The 26,508-nt window shown below is 36.1% G+C and overlaps 1 long non-coding RNA gene across 1 annotated transcript; it reads left to right on the forward strand.

The window, feature by feature from the left end:
• The first annotated feature begins 3,961 nt into the window (after positions 1 to 3,961).
• Positions 3,962 to 26,508, forward strand: LOC107565394 (uncharacterized). The gene is made up of 3 exons (XR_001606373.1): positions 3,962 to 4,095; positions 4,198 to 4,289; positions 26,413 to 26,508. It is a non-coding gene; the product is annotated as an uncharacterized lncRNA (long non-coding RNA).

The raw sequence follows: 26,508 nt of genomic DNA on the forward strand, positions 1-26,508 counted from the left end.
TTTCAGAATTAAGGCCACTAAGAAAGGTTCTTTCTTATACAAATGAACAGCTTCCCTCATTATCTCTTTGTAGGCCTTTAGCATTTAGAGAATAGGAGATTCCTTGTCTGTTTGGATTTTATTTGTTTATGATGTCTACAAATGTTCCACAGCAGGCTTTCTCTATCCAGGGCTTTGGAGGTTTGTACCTACAGGGCATAGCAGCACAGAGCGCTCCTGGCTCCAGACCAGGCCATTAAAAAAGGAAAAGGGGAGGAGGGGAAGACCGACTAGATTGGTGGGTTTGGTAATTGCTTGCCCTGGTTTTTGCAAATATGCTTCCTCTTGCACTTTTGCTACACCTCTGAGGGCCCTGAGTAAAACAGCTTGTCCCAAAGAGACTCAAGAATTATATAAATAAATGCTTTTTGTTTCTTACTCTGAAGGCTGTAAGTACTGTAGCAACTAAATGTTGTTATTTTGCTCCCTAAAGGCTCAGTTGAAGGCAGAAGCTAAATACAGTTTAATCTCTCTGATCGCATATATACGGTATAATTCATACTGTATGCATACTTTACATAAGAAGCTAAGCTTCAAGTTTAAAGTCCAGATTTATGCAGTAGCTTGCAGACCGAACATAAGCCACTGACTGTAGAGTATATAGTGTAGTTTAATGAAGTAAAACAAAATTCTCCCTGATCTTACCCTTAAAAATGACATTCATTGGTGTAATCCTGTTTATTAATTTAGGTCATATTAAAAATATTTTTATGAAATTTTATTTTTGAGTAAAATCAGTTAATTCTAATGACATATATATTTTTTTAGGTTACCTGAGATTTTCAATTCACTACATTTTTATTAAATATTTTTAAATTATATATATGTATATAGTATACATATTTTTAAAATTGAATTGAAGTTTTTATTGCTTTTTTGGAAGGCTGATAGGTAAAAGAAGTACAACATTACAATAATTATACAGGGTTACAGATTAGATTTGATATAATTTTATATTCAAAAACATATTTAAAAATAAATGTATCAAATAAATTAAAAATGGAAAAAAGTCATATTTTCTTTTAATAAATGCAGCCTAATGGGAAAAAAGTCATAATATTGTTTTAACAAATGAATGCAGCCTTGGCGAACATAAGAGTCTTACAGACCCCAAACTTTTTAAAGGTGGCCATCTGGTTTAGTCATGTTGAAATGACTAGTCCTACAGATGTAATCAAACACTGCACAAACTGTAAAATATGCAGTATAAAGCGTGAGGTAATTATGAAACAATCTAATGTATTCATATATAAAACAGTGAACCAGATTCCAGATGTATATGTAAACAGCAACTTTAGAACTCAGAATGTGGTTATTCTATTCAGAGGCAGAGTAATAAAACATTTATATATTTCCATGTCTGCACCATGCGCTGGTCATCATCAGCATCTGTATGCATTACACTGACAATGATTGATGGTTTATGTTGAAGTATGTTCAGTATATTTTATGCTGCTCTGTATAGTAGTAGCAATATTTTACTTTTGCAGTGGTAAAGCCCACAGCTGCCTAAATAAATGACTCTTACCAGCAACATATGCATATTTAGAGAGAATTCTCCCCTACAAGATAAGTTGAGAAACATAAGAGTCAGTGATTATCTTATCAACATCACTCAGCGCTTGAAAGTTGGTTTTCAATAGCTAGAGGTCAATTCTCAGTTTGTCAGGAAGTAATTCATCTTTAATGGCTTCCTTCCACTGAGTGCTCGGTTGCTTTAGCATTTATAATGTAAGACACGCCCCCTAGTGGAAAAATACTCTCATTATAAAAAGTCATTGCTCTTTGCGTGGAAGTACAGTCATTTTTAAGAGTTGTAATGTGCTGTTTATAACAAATTATATCATATTCACTCATGCTCGATTATGAATTCCAGTTTGTCATGTGTGTGTGTTTGTGTGTGTGTGTGTGTGTGTGTACCTGTTTTTCTATTCTGGTGGGGACTGAATACACACAGACTCATGGGGACCTAAATTGAGGTCCCCACGGGTAAACAAGCTAATAAATCACACAGAATTAAGTTTTTTGAAAATCTAAAAATGCACAAAGTTTCCTGTGAGGGGTAGGTTTAGGTGAAGGGTTGGTGTAGGACGCTAGAATATAAGGTCTGTACAGTATAAAAACCATTATGCCTATGGAGAGTCCCCACAAGGATAGCTGACCAGACATGTGTGTGTGTGTGTGTGTGGAATAAATAAGATGTTTAAATAACAAGGCCTCTGAATTGTTTCACCACCATCAAAATGAATATTCTCCAACAATCATGAAATATGTATTTGATTCTCCTTGATACCACAGAAAGCCTTTTTATGTGCCACTCTAGAGCGTAACACATCTCTCTTAGCGTGTAAAGCAAATCCTGCAGCTGGAAGAGGGAAATTAAACAACAGGAGATTAAATGTTAAACACAGTTGCATTTATGTGGATTGATTAGATATGTGAACAGCCTCATAACTTTCCCTGCACATTATTGGCAATGTCTGCAGAGTAAGTCGCTAATTTCCGTAATGATGTTACGTAAAGATTTTCTCGAGTGCTCTTGATTTTCAAAGTGGACCACTTTACTCTGGCACGGTCATTGTGGGGTATTTATCTGCTAAAATGCACAAATGCAGATTTGTCAATATTTACCGATGCCATAAAATGCAAGACAGTATTGCAAGTTCAATGTATCGATGCATTTTATTTAATATGCATCAATATCATTCACAGCTGAGCCCTGGATTCACTAAAGGCCTCGAGGAATAAATGTTTGAGAGGGAGCAAAGGACATTGTTATGCATAGGCCGGATAGACAGTCCCAAATTAGGACTGGTATGATTATAGCAATATTCTCAGAGAGGCAGGAGTGTAATTGTGAGGTAGATGCCCAGAGGATCTTGAACATTCAGCATGGTCTGCCACTTGACATTGCTCTAAACGTTTAGAACGATGACAGCTTGGCTGAGCATTGGGGCTGCCAGTCAATCTAACCACAGCTCTATAGTGACAATACTGCACATGGAGGCTTTTCAGTTAGTGAAGAGATCACAACGCACGCTTATGATATAATTGACTTATAATTTCACTCAGAGTTTATCTACCTTTCTAGCCATATTCAGTTGCAACATCACTGCCTGGAGAAAAAGGAGAAGAAGAACTCTGCTGGGAAGTGTGGTAAGTATTTTTAAAGTTATATTTACTCATTTTTTTTAGCCTCTGCTAAATGCATAAATGTAAATGTTATTTATTCTGATTAAAAAATAAATAAAAATAGATGAGCCAGAAATGTGTTTATTCTCTGTGGGAAATGAAAATTATATGGATATACATCAATAAATAATTATTATTTTAATTTCAACTAGCCTCTCATTAATAGAGTGCAGTGTTTTTAGATTCAGAAGTAGGGCTACTTGGTGATGTGCGATTCGTGAATGAATCGTTCGTTTCAAACGATTCTTTGAAATTCAAAGCATTTGCGCTGGCTTGACTATAAAAGGACGACTTTGTTGTAGAAACGTGTTGAAATAATAAATTACGCAACATTTGACATTTTTATTTATTCGAGCACGCTGGAAAATTATTTTGCGAAAACTCAAACAATAATGGATTTACAACCACCTTAGTGGCAAGCCATAATTTACATGATTGAAAAACGTCGTAATCCACAATGAATCCATAGGCCTATATATATATATATATATAAAACCTTATATATTTGGGCTAACTTTTGACAAACGACTCGAAAGAATCAGTGAATCGATTCTTTTGAACTGATTCATCAGACCGAAACGGAATGAATCGAATGTCCTATGATGCTGGCTGCTTTCTCTCTGACCGCCTCCAAACGCGCAGTCGGCGGTCATGTGCGCCAAAGCCCAGCAATCTACAGATGCGAGATCGGAGCGCCGCTCCTCTCCATCTCCTCACTCCTATGAGACCGTTCTCGGCGTTGACGTCATCGCGTGCTCCCTCCGGTTGCTACGGCAACCAGTTTCCCGTACCCCCCCGCACCCGCCCCCCATCCGTACGCTGGTAGGATCCGTAATGGTACAGGCAGCATCCTGCAGCACAATGGTGAGCGCGCAGTGATTCAGCATCGCAAACTCAGGCTTTAATCCTCCTCTTTTTGTTTCATCTACCTTTTTGTCTTTATATCTGTTTGATTCGTCCTCACAGTGGTCTTTAAATCCGTCGCGTACCGGGATGATTTGAACAGGACTGGACTGTCACCGGACCGGGATCGTCGGACGGGCAGCTGGCACGGAATGGTAGGTCGGTCTGTGGGAGATGTTGATGCGGGAACCTGAAGGGTGGGGTGATGAATATTGATCGCTATGAAGGTTAATGAAGTCGATGCCTTTGTAGCAAAGGAAAATAAATGATCAGTCACGACCGTCGGTGCGCACGAAAATGATCTCTAAAGGGCAGGATTTCTCCGGTGTTTACCGGGTCTGAGCGTGTGAGCGCACATCCATCCATGTTTTCCCTGCATCACTCACAGTCCTGCATCATATGTCCTGTTTCCAGTGACTGCAGGCCTTTGTTAGAATATGGACTGATAGAATCTGGAGTCACAACAATGACATGTACATGCAAGAGCAGGTCAGTATATAAGCCTTTTGTAAGCTTTATTAAGTACAATATAACGTTCTAATTCTACTTAAAGAGGCACAATCTGGATGATTTTTGCAGTTTAAGACTTTTAATTCTATATTTTAAGACCTGGAGTCTGAGATGGGGCATATGGTGGTTTTTATTTGATTTAATTTGTTTATGTGGGTATATGGTACCAAACATGAAACATACAAATCTTGCTGTGCTTTGATTTATTGCCACCTATGGTTGAAATATTAATTATTCAATTAAAATGAAAATATCATGAAACACTAAAACGTTTTTGGATGATATCAGATTTATGTGTGTGGCCCATGATGGAAGACGATGTTAGCATTTTTAATGTTAAGATCCAATTGGATTTTTAACGCCTTTTTTGGTTTCTGGCTCGAGATAAACATCAAGTCAGCATCACAGGATGTGACGTTTTCATGCACTTTAGTGCATCATTTTTCATAAGAGTGCATGGAATAACAGTCTCAAAAGTGATCAAAAATGCAAAATTGCATTCATATATATTCTTGACGTGAAATACAAAGGCTCTGCTTTTATTTTTGCATTATATTACATATACAAAATGACCTGGAAATATTTGTGTAATGTATAGCTTAAAAAATGAACTATAATGTATTTATGCAAACTGCCTCAATTAAACAAAGAGCTCTGTTATCACCCCTCTTCACTTAGGCTTTCAATGCTTACTTCCGTTTGCATTTTTCAAAACTGGTGAACTGACCTGTGCTGAAATGATACATGGCACTTTAAGCATGCTTTTCTTTAAATACAATGGCACAATATGGCTTTTAAACAACAGTAGTCAGTTGAAATGAGCTAATTACTGCAGGGTCTGGCACGGTGGGACGTCCATGGACCAATCATCCATAGCCCCCCAAAAAGACCCCATATGGCTAATTAGCCTGTTCCATTGTGTCTGTATATTGTTAAATCACATAACACTGGGTGCCCTGGTTAGATTCAGCCCACGGTTTAGTGTCAGAGGTTGTTGTGATCATCTGACTTCTCATATTCTCCAAGCGTGCTCACATTTTGATTAGTATTAAAAGAGTAACTTTGGGAATGAATTAGTGAAGCCTTGGTTCAGCAAACAATCCCTCTCTGCAAACTGACCTCGCTCCTAGGGAATTGTGTCTGTTTTTTCAAGGACTTGCGTCATTGATAGACACTTTTACCTCAATAGTTTATTGTAAATACGTAGATGCTTGACCCATCCAGTTATGCTGTCCACTGCAACAGGGTTAAACTTGTTATACTTATCAATATTTATTGACTTCCTTGTGTGTTTGCGTGATTATTCGGCTATTGTTTGCATTCATGTTGGATCAGTAAACGTCTCTGTGGATCTTGTTTTATGTGTCATTGGAAAGCAAATAGTGTTTTGTATAGCTAGTCACAGTTTATATTACAATTATATTACAACTATAGCGTTATGCTGTGTTTTCTGGTCTAAAGTAAAAAATGACATGTTTCTAAATGTCATATATACAAGCTCTGTGGGATTGCAAAGTCATAATTTAAACCCCTGCCGTACAGCCAAAGAGCAGTCCCACTTAATATTTTATGTTTTGAAGCCAGTAGCTTGTTCTGTCTCTGGTTGATTGTGGTTAGGATTAGTGGACCCCGGTTAAGCCATCTCAGTGTTGTAATGTTTCTATTGCAGGCCCACATTATGAAACTAAATTCAGCGTGTTACAGGCCAAAGCCATTTGTAATGAGTTTGTAGATGATGTCTGTGCTAACCAGCGAACACAGTGTTATTGGAATGGTATCAACATTGCCAATCTGCTGTTATCGACACTTTTTAATGTCAATGTTTGAAACATTCAGTGAAGTTCTTGACTCATGCCATGCGTGGGCGAGTTTTCAGAGATCTTTCTTAAGGTCATTGTTTTGTAAGAGGCTTTATTAATAAGTTGAATGTCTTTTGAAATATAGTGATTTGATAAAAGCAGAGCATTTGATAAAAGAAGTTATTTTGGAAAATCACAAAATCAAAAAGGTTTAAATAAGGCAGTTCACCCTAAAAGGAAAATTCTGGCATCCCTAATGTTGTTCTGAACCAGTATGACTTTCTTTTATCCATGGAAATAAGATGGTTCACGCTCCTATGAAAGTAAATGGGGACCATGGGCTGTCAAGCTCTGAAAAGGACAAAAAAGCATAATAAAAAGCATGAAAGCGTGCACTATATTCCAAGTCTTCTGAAGCAATGGTATAGCTTTCTTTGAGAAACAGGCTTAAATTAAGTCATTATTCCCTGACAATTTAGTTTGACAACCGTGATCACCATTAATTTTCATCTTATCTATAAGAGCACATACAATCGATATAATGCTATAAAAAATAATTGTTGTGTTCCACAGAAGAAAGTAAGTCATATTCACTAAATGATGACCGAATTTTCATTTTGTAGGTGAACTATCCCTTTAAGGGCTTAATACGACTGAAGATGACTATAAACCAGTATTAAAATACAAAACAAACACCTCATTCCTTAAAATATTATAATGTTTCTGCTATTTTATGACTATTTAGTAAGTCTGACCATTTTTAAACCCTAACACTTCTTTTCCATGTACATTTTCCATCATGATTTTCCCATTGCCAGTGATTTTGGGTCTTTCAGGATCAGCATTCTGAATGAATCATCCATGAAATCTTAAGACTTATTGTAGGCATGTGTCCAGGTGTATGACTGGTGATGTCATTTGCTGGTGGCCATGTGGGTTGGCAGGATGCTCATTATAATTGTAATTATGCGAGAGGAGGGGCGTGGCTTTACAGAGCTCCACCTGCTCCTCTTCTGAGTGCCTAGAGGTCTTTAGCACTCGCTTTTTATGTTTAGGAGTCACTATCTTTTATTAAATACTGTAAAAGCAGATGTTGTTCGATAATATCCAAACCACATGATCTGAATTTCAGGTTTTTTAGTCTGAACTCCCTCAAGCTTCCAGTGAGCTGTGAAGAGATTTACCACCACATTCGTTTTTTTATGCATCGTAAAATAATGTTTATCATCAGCGCTGTGGTATTCAATGAAATTTCAGCCTCAAGGAGAATGTTTCCTGTGCAAGGCGATGGTTTTAAGATACAAACCACAGAGGCTGCTGGAATTGATTCTGAAATTACGGAGCACAGCAGCCCGTGGCGAGAAAAACGCTATGAATTTATCGATAGCTTTTCACTTTTATGTTTGACCTCCTTCTATCACTTCAAAGAGAAAGTTAATTAGGACTTTTAGCATCTCAAGCTAAATAAATGGATTCAATAATAATATTTATAGGTTTGAAATTACATTAATTAGAAATGATCTGTGTTTAAAACAAGACATCCAAACTATCACCATCATTATTGGCAGATTTTGTTTTAAATATCAGTCCAGTATGAAGTCTTATTATACAAGAATAATTTATCTTCACATTAAATATGTTATGTCCCCTTCATATTTGATGAGTATTTGATCATGAGAGCTCTTCAATTGACAGATGGTGCAGTTATTGGCTTACCGTTTGTTTATATAATTACTTTCAGCTGATCATTAGGATTTGAGAGATCATCTTATGTAACTGATCGTTTCTCAGTAGTTGTAAATCCAGCAGCACCAACAACACACTTCTACTAAGAGTCAATTGCTTTATCTAGGCTGTCGCCGTAGATTAGTGTTCATTTTTATTTTCTAGTTATTGTTTTCTAGTGATATCTGGTATTTGATATACCAAAGCTATGTCCTATTGCAATGCCTGTGATTTTGTTTGTGATCTAGTGATTCCAAATCCATAAGATATTGTTTCTTTGGCTGAATACAAATGGAGATATTTTGCAGAATGTCCAAGCTGTTCCTTTCAATACGACAAAAGTGGATTCCAGTGCAACTAACATTGCATTAATGGCATACATTTCTTCATTTCATATATTCCTGGGAATTTAACCCATGACTTGCCGTTGCTGGCTTTATGTGAAATTCACACTCCAAAATGGGCAAAAAGCCCCATAAAGTGGTTAATTTGAAGTCTTCTGAGGCCAAATAATATCTTTGTGTGAGATACAGCATTAAAATTAAGTGATTGGATTTTGATGTGCCAGGCTTGAGTATGTACAAGAATAAATAATCATTAAAATTTAAATTTTTTGGGTAAACTATTCTGTTAAATACAGTAAACCAATAGAGCATGGAGCTAGCAATGCCAACATGTCATGAGTTTGCTTCCCATGGAAAACTGATTAAATGTATACCTTGAATCCAGTGTAATTTGCATTTGATGAAAGCATCTGCCAAGCATATGAAATGTAGATGCAGTCTTGACTATACAGTGTCAAATGAACATGTTGATTAATGTCTCTGATCCATTGTTTTGTCAGATAAATTAATCTCCAGAGGCATTAGTGTAAATGTCATGAATTCAAATGTTACATAAATAGATTTTCACTTAATTGCTTTTATTAGGTGTGTGACTATAGGTGTTTGTGTGTGTGTGAGTGTATTCTTTTTTCTCACACAGAGAAAGTGTAAGTCGTCATGCTCATGTTTAGAGAGAGTTCTGATTAAAGCTGGGAATACTACAGCTGTCAGCAGAGGATTTATCTGATAGTATTAATATGGACAGGAATTGTGGGATGTCAAACCACTGAAACATCTGCACTCGCTATTTTTGTATACTATATACTCTATCTCTCAGACCCTACCCAGTTTTATAAAATGAAATTATGCTATTGTTTTTGTTCAGGTAATTCAAAATGAGAAAGTATTGCGTTTAAATACTTTATATATCTGTATTTTTAAGGAAGATACAAAGACCTTCACTCAGTTCCTAGTATCTGAATCATGCTGAATGTTTACTGAAGATGCCATATTTGTTTCACATTTAAACGGAAGTGACTCATACACTCTTAAAAATAAAGGTGCTTCAAAAGGTTCTTCACAGCGATGCCATAGAAGAACCATTTTGGTTCCACAACGAACCATTCAGTCAAAGGTTCTCTAAAGAACCATCTCTTTCTTACCTTTTTATAATCTGAAGAACCTTCTTTTGGCACAAAGGACCTTTTGTGAAACAGAAAGGTTCTTCAGATGTTAAAGGTTCTTTATGGAACCATTTAGACAAAAAGGTTCTTCTATGGCATCGTGAAGCACCTTTATTTTTAAGAGTGTAGCTGTTCAAAACATTCAGTGAGAGTACAGAAGAGCTGTCTGTGAATTCTCTTCTAATCACTGTATTGATTTTTTTTGTGTTGGATGTATGATTATCAAGTGATTTAAAAATTGTTGAAGCTACATTATAGGTTCTTCAGATCAGTGTATTGGGAGCAAAGCACTCCTAGGGTCTTTAAAGCAAGACAGTGCAAGGTGGAATAACTGTGGTTTGGAGACAGCAAGCATGAGGCACAGAACGGAAGAGAGTTCTTTAGTTTAGTGGACTTTAGTTCAGGGAAAATAAAAAAAGAGCCGGCGCTTGAGAAGAGTGGGTTGGCCCCTGCCGTCCGGTATAATTTGGTCTCATGCTGATCAGGGAGGCTCGCTATTTTTGTATACTATATACTCTATCTCTCAGACCCTACCCAGTTTTATCAAATGAAATTATGCTATTGTTTTTCAGGTTTTTCAGGTTTTTAGGTGCTTCAAAAGGTTCTTCACAGCGATGCCATAGAAGAACCATTTTGGTTCCACAACGAACCATTCAGTCAAAGGTTCTCTAAAGAACCATCTCTTTCTTACCTTTTTATAATCTGAAGAACCTTCTTTTGGCACAAAGGACCTTTTGTGAAACAGAAAGGTTCTTCAGATGTTAAAGGTTCTTTATGGAACCATTTAGACAAAAAGGTTCTTCTATGGCATCGTGAAGCACCTTTATTTTTAAGAGTGTAGCTGTTCAAAACATTCAGTGAGAGTACAGAAGAGCTGTCTGTGAATCCTCTTCTAATCACTGTATTGATTTTTTTTGTGTTGGATGTATGATTATCAAGTGATTTAAAAATTGTTGAAGCTACATTATAGGTTCTTCAGATCAGTGTATTGGGAGCAAAGCACTCCTAGGGTCTTTAAAGCAAGACAGTGCAAGGTGGAATAACTGTGGTTTGGAGACAGCAAGCATGAGGCACAGAACGGAAGAGAGTTCTTTAGTTTAGTGGACTTTAGTTCAGGGAAAATAAAAAAAGAGCCGGCGCTTGAGAAGAGTGGGTTGGCCCCTGCCGTCCGGTATAATTTGGTCTCATGCTGATCAGGGAGGAGAAGGCAATGAATGAACAAGAGAGTTTACTGCCTGGGAAAAACTCAGCATGCTGCCCTAACCTCACCATGATGATAGCTAGATAGATGGATAGATGGATAGTTGGATGGATGGATGGATGGATGGATAGATCAGTAAAAAAGATTTTAACACAAATTTTAAAAATGTTCCTTCAGGAATCTTGTCTGTATTTTGAAGTGAGTCCAGTGGCCCGATCCGTTGATCAGACTGCAGGAATGTGAATAATTTAGATGTCTTTGCTGTGCCCTATAGTAGCAGAGCGTGTTATGCAAGAGACAACTTTAATTGCCTCAGCACACTAATGAGATGTTATTATCGCTGCGCTTTGTTTGTGTTCTTCTAAATAGTCATCCAAACGAGTATTTGGACAAATGTCATTTCCCCCAGGATAACCCCCTGTCCTGCTCACTGCTTTTCTTTCACTTTTGTGTGTGTGTTAATTACAGGCACAAGGAAGTGTGTGTCACTGTGTTTGTATTTTTCTGTGTGTTTATGTCTATGTGATCGGGAGAACTAAATGAACTAAATAGATCATACATGTTTGCTGTGTCATCTGACGCACAGGAAGTCACACAAAGGAAGGAGAGTTTAACCTCTTTTTAAATGTTTTTCACTTAGTTTGGCTATCTTTCTAAATGATCTGCTGGTTATAGAGGCTGATTTAAACTCTCAGGTCTCAAAGCAATTAACTGTTGCCATTCTAAGTATTTCACTGAAGTAACTGCAGGCCATTCACTTCCACTCCGCTATGAGCTGTGAGGTTCGGTTGTGTGTGTTTCTTTAGTGCTTGGTTGAATGCATATGTTGCTGCAGAGCTTACTTGACAGGATTTCAGGTTCCCCACAGCATCATCGACAGAGCGAGAGATAGAGAGAGAGAGAATAGGAGAGGGGGAGGAGAAAGAGAGAGGAAGGAAAGACGAGAAATATGGAACTAGTGTGGAATTACTGACATATTTATGTGATGCTTGTAAGCCGACTTAAGGTTTGCCTCTGGTGCACAGCAGAAAAGAACAGACTAAAAGCAAACACACATACATACACTCACACACACACACACCTATGTGACTGAGAATCCAAGCGAAATATCAGAGTTAGCAAACACTGAATCAATGTTTGGAGCGATTTAGTGAAACAGTTTAAACTGATTCTTAGAAATGAATTGAACTTTAAACTCTGCCATTGTTCTGACTTCGTGAAGTAACAGAAACGTGACTTATTTGCAACGTGTCAAACAGAGGGGTCATTTAAAATAGATTGAGGACACAAAACGCTGGCTAAAACAGGTCGCTCTCTTTTGCTCTCATTCTGTGGACTCGCTCAGACTAAAAGCAGGACAGAGAAACTAAAGAGGACCTTCACTTTAGACTGAGAGATAGATAGATAGATAGATAGATAGATAGATAGATAGATAGATAGATAGATAGATAGATAGATAGATAGATAGATAGATAGATAGATAGAGGATATCTGCCTTAACTTGCTGCTATGCCCCCATGACAATGACGAACACTCCTGATTGGCTGTGTGGGCTGTGGCCTTCAGGGATGCCGCGCTCTGATTGGCTGAGTCCAGAGAGACCATGCTGTTGCCACAGAAAAGAGGATTTGATATTAACAGATCAGTGAGTGACATTTGCTTTGGACACTCAAGGCATCTGCCATTGTGAGCTCAATCGTTCAGCCCGTTTTCTTCTATTGTTTTTTAGGATGACGATCGTACAGCGAAACGTGGGACTGACAAGATAATAAGAATCACAGTCATAGCGGTGGAGAACATTGCTATTGACATCTTGAGTGTTTCGGCTGTTGCTAAGAAACTCGTTGAATCACTGCAGATAGTTTGGGTACATGATGAATGCTGAGAATAGGATACACATCCTGACTGACTGGTTGTAGGCGGTGTTTGATATTTACTCCTCCCACCCAATGGAGGAAAGTCACGGACACCTGTCAGAAAGTTTGATGTGTCACTTGTTTTGTGAGAGTTTTGTGGTTTCTAGCACATTAGCACTCAGTGAGCTCCATTTTAAGGCATCATAGCTAACAAGTGAATGTCAAGTCAAGTCAAGTCACCTTTATTTATATAGCGCTTTTAACAATACAGATTGTGTCAAAGCAACTGAACAGCATTAATTAGGAAAATAGTGTGTCAATAACGCAAAATGACAATAGTAAACACTCATTTTTCAGTTAAAGACAGTGATGTCAACATCCAGCTCAGTTTAAATAGTATCTTTGCAATCATGTCAACGATATCGCTGGAAATGAAGTGTCCCCAACTAAGCAAGCCAGAGGCGACAGCGGCAAGGAACCAAAACTCCATCGGTGACAGAATGGAGAAAAAACCTTGGGAGAAACCAGGCTCAGTCGGGGGGCCAGTTCTCCTTTGACCAGACGAACCAGCATTACGGAAAAATCAATTTAAGACGTAATAAAACAGATGATGAACAATATTAACAGCAATTATTATATGATGCAATCAAACTTATAGCAAAATGTGGTAGTTCTGTATGTTGTTTCAGGGTTGGCATCATCTGAGGTCCTCTGAATGGTATCTTATGCTGCCTTCTAAGATATAAAGCTCCCAATGCAGGTTTGGGAGGAGCCTAATCATCCAGTCCTGTCAATCACCGCTATGACCGTATATAAGCAGCAGTCATTGGTCCATTCCAGCGACAATTCTTCAGGCATCCCTCCCACCACCCCTTCTCCTCCTCTAAATTCCTCTCTTTTTCCTCCAGATAGACAATTGTGAGGTTCTATTTCGGTTAGCATGCTGTCTCAAAAGGTAGCTTCCCAAAGTCAGCAAGGACCTGAAAGGGCTTTTGGTTAATGAAAGAGTGAAGCACTTAAACTCAAAAGCTAATTTGTCTCTCCAAGTGCTTTATAAATAATGGAGTTACTGGATCTCCATTTCTTTCTGAGATTCAGTCTTTTATCTGTAAATGGGAAAACACATTGTGATGTACATAAACCCTAATATATTATTATAGAGTACATAAAAAGCTAATTTGCTGTTCTTTTGTGCTGTTAACTTCCATTACACTGCCCTGACATTAATGAAAATGACCCACATGATCAGAGAGGAAGAGAATTTCCTGTTCCTGACCTAGTGAGCAACTGAGCATGCTCTTTTCTTCTCTGTGGCATAAAGATTAATTTGGCCGTCCAGTATCTGGACATACTCAATTCAATAACATTAAAAGCTCCTTTGTCTTTTTGTCCTATTCACTTATTTAATTTATATTAATATTTATTTATTTCTCTATCCTAGATAAAGATGCTGTGGGATATTACGGCGATAGCCAGTGTGCGGTCCACCCCCACTGTTTATGAGACATCAATCTAAAATGTTATTGCAGGTCGGAAAGGCTTAAGGATTCAAACCTGATAGATAGATCACATTATTCCCTATCAATCTGCACTGAAGCCACCTGTGTTCCAAAATGGAGATAAATTACGTAACTCACCGATCACAAGCTGTTGTTCTTTTAAAGAAATTGGCTTCATTAAATCTATTATTATAATCTGATCACACCAGGCGGTCTAATGATCAACCCCACACAAAGACGTGTTGTCAGATAAATTTAGAAACCTCAGAATCCTAGTCCTAATCCAGATCGAGCCTGTGGATTATTTTGCAGGGATTTTGGCAGCACAAGGTAGTCTAATGGGAGTTTTGGAATGAAAACATACTCCTAGATTTTACCTCTCAGTTTTCGTCAGTCATTGTTGCTGGTTGGCATGGATTGGGATCCATATTTGGAAGCTGCTATACAATATTGATGTCATCCAGCTGGTGGTGTATTTACAGCCAGGGCAGCAGTCAGATGTTGTTTCTACTTAACAGGGAGAAAAATAACGCTTACCCCAACAACACATTCATGCTTTTATAACATTATTTTGTAAATTGTTTTGCACAGACCATGTAGGTTAAATATCCTTAGTTTATTTAGGCTATTTTATTGCCAGATTTGTTGTAGAAACTATTTTCTCTCAGAAATTGCTAGTAAATTTCACAATTAATTACAAAAAGTAAAACATAGTGAACTAAATGTGGGAGACTGAAATAATATTTTATTGTAAAACATACTAAGAACGAAAACATCAAAGTAGGCACACCACAGCTCCAGAGATAGAGAAGTATTTAAGTATGTTCTCACCACAGGTGACGTTTCGACCTTAAACGCTCTTCATCAGACTAAAACATACTCCAGTAAAATTCTGAAGCCCGCTGCAAACTGCTACAGCAAGCACTAGTCATATGCTGCATTCACACTATATCGTAATTACCGTGATTTTGAGATGACAACACGTGACATTCTACTCGGAGCTGTTCACTCCCTCGGACTCGGAATTATGCTTTTCTGAGTTAGACCTATCGGACTGCGCCATCTAGAGTTTCATGCCAGAACTCTGTATTTATAATGTTACAAACGATTTCTGTTCTAAATAAATCCTGTTCTTTTGAACTATCTCCTGAAAAAAATGTATAATGGGTTTGCACAAAAATGTCAAGCAGCACAGCTGTTTTAAACATTGATTATAAGAAGAGATGTTTTTTGATCAGCAAATCAGCATATTAGATTGAATTCTGAAGAATCATGTGACACTGAAGACTGGAGTAATGATGCTGAAAATTCAGCTTTGCCATCACAGCAATAAATTACATTTTAAAATATATTAAAATAGAAAACTGTTATTTTAAATTGTAATAATATTTACAGTTATACTTATCTCCTGCTTTGCTCGCTATACACAAAGGCTTCAAAAACAAAGCAGTATGAGAAGAAGAAAATGGAGTAGCAGGAATATTCAGTTGAGTTGTGAACAGACTGTGAGTGAGGGGAGATGTTAATTATTCATATCATTAAGCCATCCAGGACACCGCAGAGTTAACGGTGAACTAGAGTGGGATTAATCTGACGTCTCTCTCTCACACACACACACACACACGACAAAAAGAAAAAGCCCAAATTGAGAGAGCAAGGCAATTTAAGACCAGGGAGACAAAATGGAAAGAGAGAGGCACATTCTGGCTGATTTACAGCTCTAGTCAATTATGTGCCTGGACTCCAGCAATGCATTTGTGCAGCCAACTGCAAAATATTCAAGTGCTCTGTAATTAGTGAGTGATGTCTGCCATTGATTTAACAGTAAACAACGCACATTATGGTTCTTCCCAGCGAGAGCTCAGACTGAAGGTTTTGAGGGATTTGAAGCATCTTGCAATGCTTCTATGATCAGCTGAAAGGATTCTGTGACAGTCTATAGGGTTTGTTGCTCTTTCAAAAGCTCAGGAGACTTGGATTTCTGAGTTAAGTTTTTTTAGGTTATCAATTCTGCCTCAGATGTTTCTCCAAAGATTCACTATGAGCAATAAAAATAGACACAGATAAGACAACTGACATGAAGTAGGGCCCTATAATTTCCGTGATGCAGAAAACGCGGATGGAATCGCGGAATCCAGTCATAAAATCCGAATTTAATATATCACGCGTAATGTCACGGATACCAAATTTTGGATGGATACATCAAAAGTAGGTCAGTACACTTGAATGAAAACTTGATGTGGACTTCTGTCTGTGAATATCAAAACACAAAAATACCATTTAAAAGGAATCCATGAGTCCTCTCTCTCTGTGTGAATGATTGGCGCAGAGCATAACATAAACATAACCTCTAGAACTGCTCTGAGAGTCACTTCATGAGCATTTTACCGTTTCTTTTGAGAAAAACTGTTGTCATATCTTATTACTATTGACTATAATGACTATAATATAACTTAATGTAATGAGAGCACTACCATAAATTTACCAGAATTTGTTTAGCAGAAAAATGTAAATACACAACAAAAAAATAACTTAATTAGAGATGCTTTTGATCATTAATATTAATAATATTTAATGAAACCATTAAAATGGAATCTCAAAAATTAAAGGAAAAACAGAATTGGGAAAAAATTTTAACTGAATTTGAGAAAAAAAAAACATTTCATAGGGCCTTAAAAATTAATTTTTTTAAATTAAACTATTAATATATTGCTGTTTAATACTGTAAGTTTCATGATTTCAATTAATTATACATGCTTTTTGATGAATACGATTTAACCATAGAGTCTAGAAAAATAATAGAATTTGGAATTTGGAAAAAAATGAAACAGAATTTTGGAAAAAATAAAATGGATTTCATAGAGCTCTAATTACAAGTATAGAGGTACAACATTAATGTTAATAGTATAGTTCAAATAATTTGGTCTCAGATTAATTTGATGTGAAAGGTTGAGCCCGGTCTCATGAAAATGCGTATAAATAGTACGCCAAATAAAAACGAAAACTCGTGGTATTTATACGCAAAAATGGACTTTGGCGTGCTTATGATACACACGTGTTTGGCGTGCATCTGTTGACTTCAATAGAAAAAAAAATCAGTTAATGGCTACCGTCAATATTCTTCTAATTATCTTCTTTTGTGTTCAACAGCTGAAAGAAATTTACACAGGTTTGGAACAACTTGAGGGCGAGTAAATAATGAAAGGATTGTCATTTTTAGGTGAACTATTTCTTTAGAAGAGAACTAGCACACCTTAACAGTACGCTAAGAGTGATTATTAAAGCTGCATACACATAAACAGATGCTAATATATCAGATTCCTGTCAGACAGGTCTTCATTGTGTCTGTGTGACAACATGGCCGCCCTGTGCCATTATGTGCAGGATCTGGAACATAAACAGCACAGGCAGCAGCGAGGACATCTGTCTTCTTTTTCCAGCTGATGTTGTTGTACGGTATCTGCCGCCCACACAGCGCTGTCAGTGAAGATGGGCCCCGGCCCCGATGACAGGGCCCAGATCGGCTCCCGGTGAAGAGAAATGTGTTCATGACCTGAGTGAATCAGCCACACTGCTATCGACAGCCTCTCGAAATCACATAAAAACACTGTAACACCCTGCTATTTGTTCGTTTTCATGATACAGGCCTGTGAACTGTGTATTCACATTTGCGCATTTTCTCATTGTCGTGTCAAGGGTTCAAATTGGATTTTGAGGCACTGTAAGTCTGTAATTTGATTGTGTGTGTTTTTATGCACCCCTGGGGATTTTATGCATCACTCTGGGTTCGGTTGTCATGGCAATTTCTTCAGATAATATGTCTGGAGATTTTTCTTTGGTATTGTGGTGAATAGAGCACTGATTTGATAGTCAGCAGGGACCTTTTGACCCCTGTGTGTGTGTGTGTATCTGAGATCATTTCCTGTTGTGTGTGTTTCTGTGTGTGTGTGTGTGTGTGTGTGTGTGTGTGTTTTAAGCTGGATATATTATTAGAGGCAGGTCAGGTACAGGTCAGGACAGTAGTTCAGATTTTTACTAAACCTGCCAACATATTTTCAATAGCCCCTACCAAAAAATAAAAATAATAATAATAATAGTTATATGTATACACACACACACACACACACACACATATATATATACATATATATATTAAATGTAAATGTTTATTTAAGTGTTACATTTTCTTTATAAGAAAAATGCAAGGTTTCTAATTTGCAATTATGGCTGGAAATTGTTGATTATACGCAGTGCTGTCAAGTGCTGTTAAAGATTAAAACTATTAAAAACATTTTCGTAAACTGAAATAAAGCTAAAATAAAACCAAAAAATTATATATCGTATAAATATTACATGAAAAACAGAACCTTGAAAATACAAATTGTTGCAAAAATTGTTGTAAAAGATTCAATTAAATGACTAAGATTACTAAAACTAAATCTGAAATAAAAAATAGATAGAAGAGAAATAGAAAACAAACCAAAAACGCTCATAAAAATGATGAATGAAATCTAAAAATTATGAAAAATAACAGTTCAATCAAAATATGAATAATTACTATAATAGTATATAAAATGTAAATACCAAATGATAGTGTTTTAAGGCATGAAAACAGAGCGGCAGTAAATTTTGGACGGGAAACTTGCATTTTGTTTAGTAAATGTAAAATCTAGTTTCATATGGACATGGAGACTATTAACTTAAAGAAAAATATGGTTACATTTTATCTTCAGTTCTTATTTTGAAGAAAGAATTTTCATTTCAAGTGCACAGAAAAACTGAAACCCTCAAATAAATATTATTAATTTAAAACAGGAATCTCTGTAATTAAAGGTTGCCCATAACTATCCCTGGATAACTAAAATACAATAATAATAATAATAAAATCTCTTCTCCTCCATCTGCTACCGTGTTTCATCCCTCTAACCCTCACTGTAAAAGCAATATTTCCTCTTTTCTGCCTATCTCTTAATTTCACAGGAATTAAAGCCTGAATTTAGCTTTTCCCAGGCAACGTATTCCTACCAAACCTCTGATGATTGACAGATAGAATGACTGAATAATATTAAAGTCCCAGACACAAGCCAGACGTTATATATCTGACATTAAAGAGTAGAGGCTGAGTGTCTGTTTTTTTTTTCTTTTTTTGCCCTTGTAATGATCATATCCAGCTTCAATTTCATGCATTATTTTACGTCCTGTCTTTCTCACCTCTCTTTGCATATTTATGAAGGTTATGTGCATATCTTAGCAGAATCTACTGCTCCTCATTAATAAAGTGGGGAACACTAGTGATTTGAGGATGACTGTAACTAATCTGTTGGCATGTTTGATGATAATTATTGCATATTTCTGGTTCTCAGGGTTTCACAGCACTGTCATACAGTACTTTTCAAGGCTTGATTGCCTGGTTGTTTCTCAGTGTTATTTTAGTATTATTTATATAATATTACAGTATTTATTAACAGAATACTTCTCCTAAAAATGAAAATTTGCTGAATTTACTCACCCTCAAACTGGTGTAGATGAGTTTGTTTCTTAATCAAAACAGATTTGGAGAAATTCAGCATTACATCAGTCGCTCACCAATGAATCCACTGCAGTGAATGGGTGCCGTCAGAATGAGAGTCCAAACAGCTGATAAAAACATCACAATAATCCACAAGTAATCCACACAACTTCAGTTTATCAGTTAACATCTTATGAAGTGAAAAGCTGCGTTTTTCAATGAAATAAGATTCGTGCAATGAAATATTTGAATGGATTTGCAGAGATATCAAGTAGAAATATCCCATATCTGGCTTTGAATGGAGCACATACCTCTGACAGATCATCAGTGTTAATTGACCTGAAAGCTCCAGACACAATGGACTAATTAATCAATGTTCTCCGTTCATGAAACTGAGTTGAAGAGGGAGACAAAGAGGAGGAAAGAGAGATAGAGGGTGATGTACACTTTCCATCTGTCGGGTCTCAGGGGTGATGATTCACTGTAGCTCTGAAATCACCTGTCTGCTCATCTCAATATGGCTGCCGTGCACACTGTCATGTTTCACATGCTGTCCAAACACTTTACAAAATTAGCCTCTGGTGCGCACCACCTGTGTGAATGACAGATTTTGGCATAATAGCAGCACACACACGTACACCCACTAATGCTGGAGGTATGACGTATATACCATTCAACGCTAGAAATGTGTCAGCTGCTAGAGACTCCAATGGACCATTTATATTAGAGTCATGTTTTTCATTTTAAGTGCTAATGGGAAGCTGTTTGTGTAATGATGGCGCACTTTTCTTTTGGTAAGGATAATTTTACCTTTCGATTTGTGTCCATCAACTAAAAAATAAAACATTTATTCATAAAAAATTTTTATGCATTTCCTTTAATTTTTTAAATTTTAATAAAAATAAAAATGTAATGGTTATTTAATATATTTGTAAATAATTTATTCAATCATTTTGAGGTTTAATTTTCATTAAAAAAAAGTAGGTGTACAATAGCAATCCAAAATTTGGGGTCAGTAAAAGTTTTTTAATGTTCAGCAAGGCTGCATTTATGTGATCAAAAATACAGTAATATTGTGAATTATTATTACGATTTAAAATAACTTTTTGTAATTTAATATATTTTAAAATGTAATTTATTCTTGTGATGCAAAGTCTTCAGTGTCACATGATCATTCAGAAATCATTCTAATGTGCTGGTTTGCTGATCAAGAAATATTTATTATTATTAATTATAAATATTATTTATAATTATTATTTCTTATATAATTATGCTTAATATTTCGGTGGAAAGAATGAATCATTTTTTCAGGATTTTTTGATAAATAGAAAGTTGAAAAACAACATTTATTTGCTATATAATTCTTTTGTAACATTATGAAAATCCTGTCATGTGATTGATGCATCCTTGCTAAATAAAAATAATAATTTATTTAAGAACCTTTTTATAGCTTGTGTTGTAATTTTAATTTGAGTAAAAATTTTAGTAATTTTGTTGTGTTTTTTTATTTTTATGATTTTGTAAGTCTTGATATAGTTTTTATTAATTTCTGTTTTGGTGTTAGTTACTTTAGTACAGTTAAACTAAATAATAATAATAATAGTGTATAATTTACATTTATTATTTCATTATTTTGTTTCGAGTAATAAGTCATTTATTTTAATGGTTTTAGGTTTAGCTACCTATAATAACCCTGCATACCGTCCAGCTCTATACCCACCTTCACGTCACTCTGTTGACAGGTTTGAAGATGGACTTTATTAAATATCTTGTGCACCCTATCCAGCTCAGTAGATCTGTCGATACACAGAAGGGCTTTACCTGCAATCCAGCATTATTAAACTCACCCATTCTGTATTATCCAGAGGATATACTTGATCCATAACAGGAAGATTTTTTGTGCATCTGTCTAGCTGTTTCTAATCTCCAGGCATGACTTTTATTACCACAGCATTGCCCTTTTGGGCCCCTTGGGAAGGCAGAGTTCCTGCTCTCTGCTTGCGTCCTGTTGTCTGTTAATGTCATATTTGCACTCAGTAATTCATCACTCTCTTATCAAGGCTCCTCATCGGATCTCGGCCTCATTCATCAGACCAACCGCCCCGACCTTGCCGTATTCTCCCCTTTGTAGATAATATTTCTGTGCAGCACAACTATTTATGTGCTGTCAAATATTTATTGAATAGCAGGCTAGAGAGTGTGAATGTACTCAGCAGGCTAGAGTGAGGAACGGACGACGGGCTTGAGAACATCGTGGCCGGCGGATTCGATGAAGGAGCATCCGGCAGGCTTGCGGCAACCACATGTGACGACCTTGGGCTGGACTCCGCTTCGTCCACGGTGAAAGCCGATCCGGCGATTGACAGCGCGAAGTTGATGTATTTCCTCAGCGACCAGCACGGATCAGCTCTAGGCATGACGAAGCGGATATCGTCCTCTTTTGGAAGGCCAAACAAAGTAGTTTCGCTTTCACAACGAAACACACAGCGCCTTCACGACATGGCGGCAGCGGCAGCAACAATACTACAGCGAGAATAAAAGTTACGCCTTCTTTCTTTGCGTGAACATTTGGGCGGCGTTATGCAAATCTTCTCACATCGTGACGTAGACATGTGGGGGCGTGTTAGAATGAGTCGTTTTAGGCAGGCGTGGGTGATTCTTAACTTTTATGAAGAATATCTCTTTGGATTTGAGACTTTAGTCTTTGGAACTTTACAGATCTTCTTTATGCACCAAGAGCTTGTAACACTCCAAAGAGAAAGGAAAAATTTTAATCGCATCCTATGACCCCTTTAATAGCTAGTGCTGCTGTAAACACAACCTTTCAGTCAAAGGTGTCAAGCAGCATAGACTGGCCTTTTTCTGTTTCTGGTCTTGTGTCTATTTCTTTTTTCCTCCAACATACTGTATTGTAACATCTACTTTTTAAAATGAAGTCCCATCCTTTATTTTTACTCTTTTTACTATTTTTACTTTTACTGAATATCCTGTTTTACTCACAAATGTGATGGGCGCTTTCGAAACAACATTTCTGAATCTTTTGTTTCGAATCAGTGGTTTGTTTTGTTTCGGATCAGTGGTTTGTTTTGTTTCGAATCTGTGGTTTGTTTTGGTTTGAATCAGTTATTTTTTTGAATCAGTGGTTTGGTTTAGTGCTGCTGTAAACACAACCTTTCAGTCAAAGGTGTCAAGCAGCATAGACTGGCCTTTTTCTGTCTCTGGTCTTGTGTCTATTTCTTTTTTCCTCCAACATACTGTATTGTAACATCTACTTTTTAAAATGAAGTCCCATCCTTTATTTTTACTCTTTTTACTATTTTTACTTTTACTGAATATCCTGTTTTACTCACAAATGTGATGGGCGCTTTCGAAACAACATTTCTGAATCTTTTGTTTCGAATCAGTGGTTTGTTTTGTTTCGGATCAGTGGTTTGTTTTGTTTCGAATCTGTGGTTTGTTTTGGTTTGAATCAGTTATTTTTTTGAATCAGTGGTTTGGTTTGTTTTGTTTCAAATCAGTGGTTTGTTTTGGTTTGAATCAGTGGTTTGTTTTGGTTTGAATCAGTGGTTTGTTTTGTTTCAAATCAGTGGTTTGTTTTGATTTGAATCAGTGGTTTGTTTTGGCTTGAATCAGTGGTTTGTTTTGGCTTGAATCAGTGGCTTGTTTTGGCTTGAATCAGTGGCTTGTTTTGGTTTGAATCAATGGCTTGTTTTAGTTTGAATTAGTGGTTTGTTTTGTTTCAAATAAGTGTTTTTTTTTTTGTTCGAATCAGTGGTTTGTTTTGTTTTGAATCAGTGGTTCATTTTGTTTTGAATCAGTGATTTGTTTTGGTTCAAATCAGTGTTTTTTTTTATTTGAATCAGTGGTTTCTTTTGGCTTGAATCAGTGGCTTGTTTTGGTTTGAATCTGGTTTGTTTTGTTTCAAATCAGTGTTTTTTTTTGGTCTGAATCAATGGTTTGTTTTGTTTCAAATCAGTGTTTTTTTTGGTCTTAATCAGTGGTTTGTTTTGTTTCAAATCAGTCGTATGTTTTGTTTCGAATCAGTGTTTTGGTTAGAATCAATGGTTCGTTTTGTTTTGAATCAGAGATTTGTTTTGGTTCAAATCAGTGTTTTTTTTTTTTTTTGGTTAGAATCAGTTGTGTGTTTTGTTTTGAATCAGTGGTTTGTTTTGTTTCGAATCAGTGATTTGTTTTGGTCCGAATCAGTGATTTGACTTGAGAGTGTTATTTTTTCTATTCTGTTTGGTGCCGCTTGTGATACAGAAACTTGCTTACAGCAACTCCTCAGTATTTCAAGACTTTGTATTTCATAAGCATACTGTGTATGATAAAAATCTGTGTTGGATTTCATCAGTTGAAATCTGTGCAAGGATGTTCTCGCAGACGGCTGTGTGTCTCCTGAACCGAGTTTTGTTTTTGCTTAATCAGTTTTGAGAGTTAATTTGTTTTCTATACAATTATTGGTTTGCCGCCACAGTAACAGACTGGCAAAATGTTTGAATCAATCGCTCTGGTTGAAGGAAGCGATGCAAAACAAATGAGGACATCGCAAGATTCATTACTCATGAGTGCTGCATTTATATTTAAAATGTTTTTAATCTTTGGAGGTATTGAAATATAAAAAAGCACATTGTTTTGATTAAATGTGGAAAACTGTCATTTTTAAATTGGTGACAAAGCTGAATCTGTGAAAGACGTTCCCTTGCGATATCGGCTGCATGAAGTATGTGTGGTAAAGCAGCAAAATAATCACTCCTCTAATGCTGGTTACTTGTTTTTATAAGAAGCCTCTGTATTGATCAGAAGTTTACACTGTTATTAGAACATTAGAACTGACTTCAGACTGCAAATAATGAGATAAAATAGTAATTAAGGAGTGGAACCTGCAAATTACTGAAGCGGGAGCTATTTTTGATGGAACTTTAAGCATCATCCCTCTCTCGCTCTTTTCTTTGGATCATTCTTTTCATCGTATTGACTCGTTTTAATCAATAATATGAAGGTTATCATTAAGCTGCTCGGTATCCCATAATGCTTGATGTCTCCGAGCAGACTACAGAAGCAGCAGTGCAGGTTTGTGTGCTTCAGCGGTTGCTGTGAAAAGGAAATGAATGCGGTGCTGTTAATGTCAGTCATTTGACAAACACACGTGAGCTGTAGGCAGTCCTCATGCCATTTACACACACAGCTGTAAGCTGCCACTCAAAACCAGCAAGAACATCATAGCAAGTGCTGTTTTCACACATTATCAAATCTGCGTCAAAGGCACAACCATAGATGATGCTTTAGATATTATGCAATATATATATATATATATACTGTTGGCAAGAAGTTTGGAATATTTAATTAAGATTTTTTTTTTTTGACAATTTTTTTTTAGAGATGTCTTATGCTCACTCTGCATTTAATTGATTAAAATACGAAAATTAGTAACATATATTACATATTAAAAATATTTAAATTATTACACATTATTATTCCAATTAATATCTGTTTCTTATTTTTATATATTGCAAAATGTAATTTATTCCTTTGATGGAAAAGCTGTTTTTTATGAATTTTGCTGCTCAAAAAACATGTATTCTTATTATTAATGTTGTACTATTGTATTAATTATTATTATTATTAAAAACATTATAATAATAATTTTTTGTTATTTTTAGGTATATAATAAAATATTGTGTTAGTAAAAATATTATACTTTTAAAAACTTTTTCAGGATTATTTGATGAATACTGTATAAAGTTTATTGAACAGCATTTATTTGAAATAGAATTTGTTTGTGACATTATCTATACTGTCACTTTTTATCATTTTAATGCATCCTTTCTAAATAAAAGTATTAACAAACATATATAATAAATATTGGGGTCTGTAAGATTTTTTTTAAATAAAGATTTTTTTTAAATTTACCATTACTATTACAATTTTTTTAAGTCAAATGTGTATTTATTATTGGTAATATCTAAATATCACTACTTCTAAATTTATATCGCTTCATAAATTTATCTTAATATTTTTTTCTTTACATTGACACCAAGTAAAAGCAGTAATAATAGCCTATAAATAAATTTTAAAATCTCATACCGTTAAAATGACACATATTGCTGTGCATCCATATGGATTGATCCCTTTGTTACAGCTGGCTGATATGAAGTCTGGAAAACACTAATGAATATTTAACGCCTATATCCACAGGGGCTTCAGTATCTTTAAAAGGCAGGGTGCACAGCGCTTACCAAAAGCTCCTCTTCATCCCTTGGGGAACAAAAAATAACGGAAAACAGAGCAGGCTGAAGAAATAATCAACGCAAATTAGCATACTGTCTTTGACTCCTGGATGACACTGACTATTCTTGGAAAGCCTGTTCTAATGCATAGATCCTCAGTGTGCTGAAAGCCGTTATATCCACAGGGCAGGGGCTTTGAGACAGAATGAAGATTGTAGATGTGAAAAGAGAGAAGAAAAAAAAGAGTGTTGTTTATCATCTCAGCTTTCTCTCTTTTAGCACATATCATTATCTGCCAAAAAACATCTTGAGAAGCCAAGTCATTTTGAGATGAAATGAGCTTTACGGAACAAAAAGCAAATATCTTACTACCTCAGTATCAAATTCTTGCTATATTTATTCACTCAGCTTTTAATCATGACTCCTAATTCCTGTGTTTCAGGTATTTATGAACAGACGTTTCTTATATAACTGCAGTGCTCCAGTCCTGGATGTGAAGATTGCCTTTTGTCAGGTGTGTGTTCCATACAGGTAAATT

This window comes from Sinocyclocheilus grahami, unplaced genomic scaffold, assembly GCF_001515645.1.
Source record: "Sinocyclocheilus grahami isolate Dianchi unplaced genomic scaffold, SAMN03320097.WGS_v1.1 scaffold999.1, whole genome shotgun sequence".
NCBI lineage: Eukaryota > Metazoa > Chordata > Actinopteri > Cypriniformes > Cyprinidae > Sinocyclocheilus > Sinocyclocheilus grahami.